Below are 7,894 nucleotides of genomic sequence, written 5' to 3'. Positions count from 1 at the left end.
TTTTTGAAGCAAGATAATAATAGAGTAATATAAGGTAATAACAAAGTTTATTTAAATTCAATACACCATATTCAAGACTGTGGACTCAATTTTTTATAACTTTATTTTCAGTCATTTCTTAGGTGAATTCAAGGTAAAGTTGCTACATTTTTGTAACATTCGTACCTTAGAAAAAGGAATTTTTTAGCTAAGCCAAACAGTAATAGGGTTCACAGCTCACCATCCAGAATTGTGTGTCCAAAATTTGAAAGTTAAAAAGACAAATCTTCTTTTCTTGAGACACTGCCATATAAAGAAAAGAAATTCTTCATACATTTCTAGTACTTCTGAAGACTATTTACATATATTCCAGACTCAAATCAACCCGCCAAAATAGCGCATCTGTCCCTTTTAGTCACTTCAACCTTAATATTTAAGTGTGTGATATTGCTTGATCTTGGAGTACATTATACAAATGTACTCTATTTGTGCATTTTACAAGTATGTAGCTTCCAGTGATTCTAATGAAGTTTTCTAGCTATTTATGTATAATATATATATAATAGCTTTTATTTACAATAGTCTGAAATTCCAGAACTATGATATGAATACAGTGATTTGAATGTTTGACGTCTAATAGCTGACTTTATCTTTTATCTTATTTGTTGTTTTAAATCTTATCAACCATATATATGTATATTTCTTATCAAAGCTATAAGATTTATTTCCTATCATCAAGGTATAAGGTGGCAAACATTTACATAACCTTACAGACTACTGCATTTTGTAAATTCCATGCATTATTTTAACTGTTTGTGACCATATTGCATTATATTGGAAACTTGTTATATTCTCACAAATTTTAATTATCTATTTAGCTGAAAACTGGAAATCATATTTCCCAATAAACACTAAGATAGTTTGAATGTATGCTATAAATAATGTTATAAGGTTAAGGTGGTTTATCAAAAATTTCGGAAGGTTTTAAATGCATGCTTACATAATTTTATGTATGATTTAGTTCTGATGAAACATAGACATACTTTTTTTTAATAGGTGGAAGGTAATTATACAACTAACTCATCAATATTATTTAAATCCTAATTCAAAATATTTGTCAAGAAAGAAATACTTTTCAATAATATGCCTTTTGCTATATCAAATATGGGTCTAAAACAATCTAGAATATCATGAATCTAAAAACTTTGTCTAAATTTGGATCATCAAAGAAGAAATTTAAGTGTAATGCGAAAATAAAGTCATAAAATGCAAGCCAATATTTATGTAGGAAATTTTGTGCATGCTTCAGATATAACCATTAGAATATGTTTATTTATCTTAATTCTGTAAACAAAATACTAGAAAATGTGCCAGAAAGTGAACTGTTTGTTTGTAAGTGAAATATCTTATACAAACATACATATATATGAGGGATCTAATGAACTTCAAGGGGTGTATATTATCCACTACAGATATCAAGAAGAGATTAGTGGATTAACATGAGGGATTAGGATCAAGTCATCAGTTTTATCCCTATAGACAATGAAGGTACTTGAAACCCTGAACAATTACAATATGTAAGACCTTATATGTTATTTTTTGAAACCTCTTTACATATTGTAGTGATACATTGTTTTGGATTCACAGGTGACCACTTCAAAATAAACACATCCTCTATTAATGTACTTCTTGATCAAGCAGTAAGAGGGCTAAGATTAGAGAGGATTGACCTTTTAAAATTCAATTAATCCCTTTATTTTTTAACATTAAAGGGAAACAAGAGACCCTCTAATGAAGCCTGTGGGAAAATGAAAGTAACTGTAAAAATATAAATCCAAATATTGTTTTATAGAAGTCTGATAACTGTCCTTTGAATTAGTATTTCACTTGTAAAAACATACATCTTCTCTTTGATTTACATAATTCTTGTAAAATAAAATATATTCAGTCCTTTCAATCAATACAAACATCCCTGACCTCCTTATTTAAAAAATTAAAGAAAAGCAGTCCAAAATCTAAATATCGAATAAAAAGTTGCTCAATGTTTGCTTAAAATGTGTAGAAATATAAATTATTTCATAAAATATTTCAGTGTAAAATATGATAAAATTAGACTTTACTCATATCAACTCTTCAGACATAACTTCTAGAAATATAAATTAATAATCATTATTTTATAAAATATTTCAATTTATATATAATAGTGTTAAATTATGATCAAATTAAACTTTACTCAAATCAACTCTTCAGACATAACGTCTAGAAATATAAATTAATAATCATTATATTATAAAACATTAGAGAATAGTGTTAAATTATGATCAAATATTGAGATAGAACTAGAGACAGTCTGTCTAGTAAAGTTGATAGATTTCAATATTCAATCAAGTAACTAACTTTACTCTAGCTAGACTATCCTTGATAGATAATCATTATTTTATAAAACATTAGAGAATAGTGTTAAATTATGATTAAATATTGAGATAGAACTAGAGACAGTCTGTCTAGTAAAGTTGATAGATTTCAATATTCAATCTAGTAACTAACTTTACTCTAGCTAGACTATTCTTGATAGATAATTATTATTTTATAAAACATTAGAGAATAGTGTTAAATTATGATTAAATATTGAGATAGAACTAGAGACAGTCTGTCTAGTAAAGTTGATAGATTTCAATATTCAATCAAGTAACTAACTTTACTCTAGCTAGACTATTCTTGATAGATAATCATTATTTTATAAAACATTAGAGAATAGTGTTAAATTATGATTAAATATTGAGATAGAACTAGAGACAGTCTGTCTAGTAAAGTTGATAGATTTCAATATTCAATCAAGTAACTAACTTTACTCTAGCTAGACTATTCTTGATTGATAATTATTATTTTATAAAACATTAGAGAATAGTGTTAAATTATGATTAAATATTGAGATAGAACTACAGACAGTCTGTCTAGTAAAGTTGATAGATTTCAATATTCAATCAAGTAACTAACTTTACTCTAGCTAGACTATTCTTGATTGATAATTATTATTTTATAAAACATTAGAGAATAGTGTTAAATTATGATTAAATATTGAGATAGAACTAGAGACAGTCTGTCTAGTAAAGTTGATAGATTTCAATATTCAATCAAGTAACTAACTTTACTCTAGCTAGACTATTCTTGATAGATAATCATTATTTTATAAAACATTAGAGAATAGTATCAACTTCATTGATGTATGAAAAAATGCAATAATATTGAGTTTTAAATTCTACAAGCCTTATTTTTCCATTTTCAACATTTAAGAGATTTTTTATTACCTTATAACAGATTCATGTAATAAGAAATGAATAATCATGTAACCATTAAATTCAGTTTAAAACAACTAGTTTTTCCTTTTAATTTTTAAGCATTGATTTCATGCCAAACTTTACAAATAAAGTATCAGAAGAGCTTAGCTTTAGTGTGAAAGAAAATTCAACTAAGTAATTCAGCAAAGTAAACAAGTTAAAAATGATTTGTAATACAGGGCTAAATTTAAATGGTTTTACACCTTTAACAGTGGGATTACCACAGTAAGTTGTAGATAATTGATACAGTTGTTACTAAATTTCTATTTTACCACCTTGAAATGTGTTGACATCTCTTTACCTTCTATCAAGTACATACTAAATACTTTGACACATATTCTAATACATGTTTCACTTTCAGAGGCGATATTTTCTAATTTTGACACAAATTCTCTTTGAATTATGTCAAGTACTCACTACAGACAGATCAGCTATCAAAATGATATTCAAGAATTGATTCAATGTTATGACAAATTTACTGGGTTAATTCTATTATTTCATAACGACAACTTTAAAGAACCATGCATCCCTTTCTAGAATTGATAAAAAATATGCCCACTCACTACAGTATGCGAGGTTCTATAGCACAGTCGGTTAGAGCGTTGGTTCTTTACATGACATCATTTGCTTGGTTACGTCAAGTGAATAGCAGTTGTGGGTTCAATTCTTGATCGATGCATGATAATCTGAATACCTTGAATAAGTCATCTTCTCTCATAATTCCTTAACTGTGTGAACCTAAGTTGTTATCCTTGTAATTGTTTATTTCTTTTTTTTTTCTTTTCTGTAACAGCCCCAGAAGTTTTCATTTTTGGTTCAAAAAGACAGAAATACCAAGTTTTATTTTAGACAACTTAAAGGAACTGTAGGATTTTCATTATTTTAGGTCAAAGTTTCTTATCATCTCAAATAACTCAAATTTGAACTTTACCTTTAAGTTCAACTAAGTTTCAAGATAAAAACTGCAGCACATGTGACTATATGAGTGTCAGGAATGCTTTGCACATACTCAGTCACATATTTCATAAATTTTACAGTTCACGCACCATGATTATGTTGAATTGACCTCATATTTCAACACAGCCTTCACCTACATTTGTCAAAGAAAATGTAACCAGAACCAGCTGATAAATTATAGCTTAATATGGAGTTGAAATACACTGATCTTCTTAAAATATTCCTTACCTTGAACAAAATATTCCAATCTAATGCCAGCAAGTTCAACATTGATACATATTAACACATACATTTCCTAGCAAACTAATAAATGATACACAGCGAATCGCAAGTCTTTAATTTGCTCTATTTTCTTTATGTGAGAAGTTTGCATTTATCTTCATCAATCATAATTAAATACATTAGTTACATTTTCCTCTTACTTTTATCAATAAACAAATAATAGGGGTGATTGTTTATTTAAATTTTTACTAGGTCAGAGCAGAAGAATATTGGGTTATACACATCAAAACTTCACAATTCAGACATTTACGTCTGTAGGATGAAAAAAGTACCATAATGGATCACCATTGTGCTTAGTGAAATTTTGTGCTATGGTGACCTGATAAACCATAATGCCTTAAAGAAATGTTATCTAATTATTCCCCTTATCATGTGATAGAGCTTGATTTAACTATCTGTAACACTATTCAAATTTCAAATCCTACATCCAGTTCTCCTAAATCAACAATTGTTAAGCTGTTTTAAATTTTCAGTTCGTTTTTAAAATTCACACTGATCTTAATGACCAAAGAATTGATGGTAAACTGAACATTAGACTCTAATTCTGATAAATGTTACAGGCAAACATTTTAATTCTCTTAAAAAAACTCATTTAAATGTCATACCTTTGAATCTTTACAAATAAGTGTTATTATTCCATTCATAGTTATGTCACATGCATCCTTTTCTAAATGCTTTAACACATTGAAATGTTACAAGGTTACATTTGGAGTTGACTTGCACAAGTTCAACATAACATTGTTAGTTTAAACTTTAAAACAAGTGCACCCAAACTGACATTGTGGTAACAAAACAAATGTGTACTGTCATAAATTTTATTTCTTTCTTGAGGAAAAACTGAAAATTACACATACAAAAAACAAGTCCATTTTCTACAAATCATTGAAATTCAAATAGTAACTGACAGATAAACCGGATATACTTGATATGAAGGTAACTTAAATTCTATACAGTTCACCTTTTCATTTCAAGTATCTAAATTTAAAGAGACACACATACACTTGTGAATAAGAATAACTTGACTTCAATATCCAACTGAATTATCTTTTTTTAACTTTATTACAGAGAAACAGTTTTAAACATACTAATTAGAGTAATAAGGCAGTTTGGTACTAGAAATATAAGGAATTTTACTCACTATTTCTTTTGTATAGATATCACAGAGTATCTTAAATTGATCAGTCGTCATTTTAACATTCGAATGCAGATAATTCTGGACACACAAGGATTTGAAGGCTCAAATTTCGATGGTGAGTTGTGAACACTTTTACTGATTAAGTCAGCTAAAAGAACTCCAGTTTCTGATCTGAACCATTTATCCATGTTTGAACCTCAAATCACATCACTGACTGAGAAACTTCATAATGTCGAGCTTTTATTTCATCTTATATCTTGACTGCAATAGCCACTATTGTTGTATCACGGAATGCAACAAATTTAACTTAAAATATCAAAAATATCAGAGCCCTCGACAGAAAGATTGTGATAAAACATTATTTTTTACAGGCTTTCTGTCCAGAGCTCGGACTTATTTTATTCCCTAGTACAATCTATTTATCTCTGCATATACAGACATCTGTGATACAACAAAGGTGGAGTATAAGATGAAGTTTGTAGTAGCTTGAAATTGTGAAGATGCACATATACATGCAAAGATGTATCTTGATGTACGCTGGGATTGAAAACTATAATCAACAGCATAAAGAGCAAGCTTTATCATTCATGACCCCAAAAGACTTGAAGCGGGATGATGGTAACCTATATTTTCACTGAACAGAATTTGTCTCTTTAAAAAGGATTAAATCAATATATCATATAGCTGAGATCTCAGAAGAGGTTTTGAAAAGATGTTTATTAGGGTTCAATACATCTTTACATCTGAGAGATATTAATAACAAATAGATAGCCATAATATTATCAATCACTCAAGTGTGAGCTTTACAAATATAGTTCATTGCTGACTCTAGTCTTATGGGAAAAACATTTTGAAGTGAGTATTTAAATATCATTATAAATGATTTCACATGTTTTTTTTATCAATGTATCCAAATACATGTATGTTTGTGAAATCTGAAATTATGTTTATTATATTTCCTTTTTCCAACCTTATGAAACTATAATTTGTGTGCATCATATCATATCACTTGTCCTTTTGGCTTCTAATCTGTGTGCATTATCTCCTGCTTACCCTAGTCAATCTGTATAACATTATTCCCATTCTAACCTATTGTACATCTAATTTGTGTACATCCATCTTCTGCTAACCTTTAATCAACCTTCTTAAAACTATTCCTAGTTCCTATCCTTTTGAACATCTAATTTGCTTACAACATTTCCTGTTAACCTTTAGTCCACTTGCATAAACTATTTCTAGTTTTCATCCCCTCCAATCTCAAATTTGTGTACAATTGCGTCATAACCCTTAGTCCACCTGCATAAAACTATTTCTAGTCCTATTCTTTTGTATCTCTAATATGTGTACATTATCTCCTTGTAACTCTAATTAACCCCTTGAAAAAATATTCCTTATGGCTAACCATGTGAACTACTATTTTGTGCATATCATCTCCTTGGGCCTGTTTCTCCAAAAACCAAAAAATATACAATATTGACAAAAAGATTTTTTGAAAAACCTAGTTAGTCAACCTGCATAAAACTATTCCTATTGCAAAATACAGAACCAACAAAGTACGATAACCTAAAGGGACAGATGTCCCATTTTTTCAGTATTAATTCGAGTATTAGATATATGTCTCATAATTCCTTTAAAAATATTTCAAATTAGGAATTTCTTTTCCTATTTCTATAGATGTCTTTTCTATATATGGCAGTGTCTCAAGAAAAGACAACTCTTCTTCCCGTTTCTGGGACTAAGGTACGATTGGTTGAAAAATGGTGCAGCTGTCCAACAGTGATTTCAGTACCTAAGATCTTCAAGATTGAAAGACTTTCTTTTTTTGAGAAGGTTTTCGAGGTCAGTATGAATGAGTCATAATTAAACAAAAATATTACATGCATGGAGGTACATTTCATCAAAAACTGTCGGTAGGCTCACACAACAATGAGAAAGTTCCATTACAAAGAGTAAGAACTCATTTGATCAGCTAACTTTACATATTTGAACATGGTATTAAAGGGAGATAAACCATATTAGTTATATGGACTCAGACCATAAAAAAATAAATAATTTGTATCGCTAGTATATATATAAATCTGTTGTCTGCCTTTTTTTTCATGGCTATTTTGTGGTCTGGATTTAGATTTTTTAACATAGTAAAATTCAAAAATACGACAAAAATATTTGGGTTTAATACCAGATATTGGAATTGATTAAATGT

The sequence above is a fragment of the Lottia gigantea genome (assembly GCF_000327385.1).
Source record: "Lottia gigantea unplaced genomic scaffold LOTGIsca_41, whole genome shotgun sequence".
Taxonomy (NCBI): domain Eukaryota; kingdom Metazoa; phylum Mollusca; class Gastropoda; family Lottiidae; genus Lottia; species Lottia gigantea.
This window is presented reverse-complemented; position numbering follows the sequence as displayed.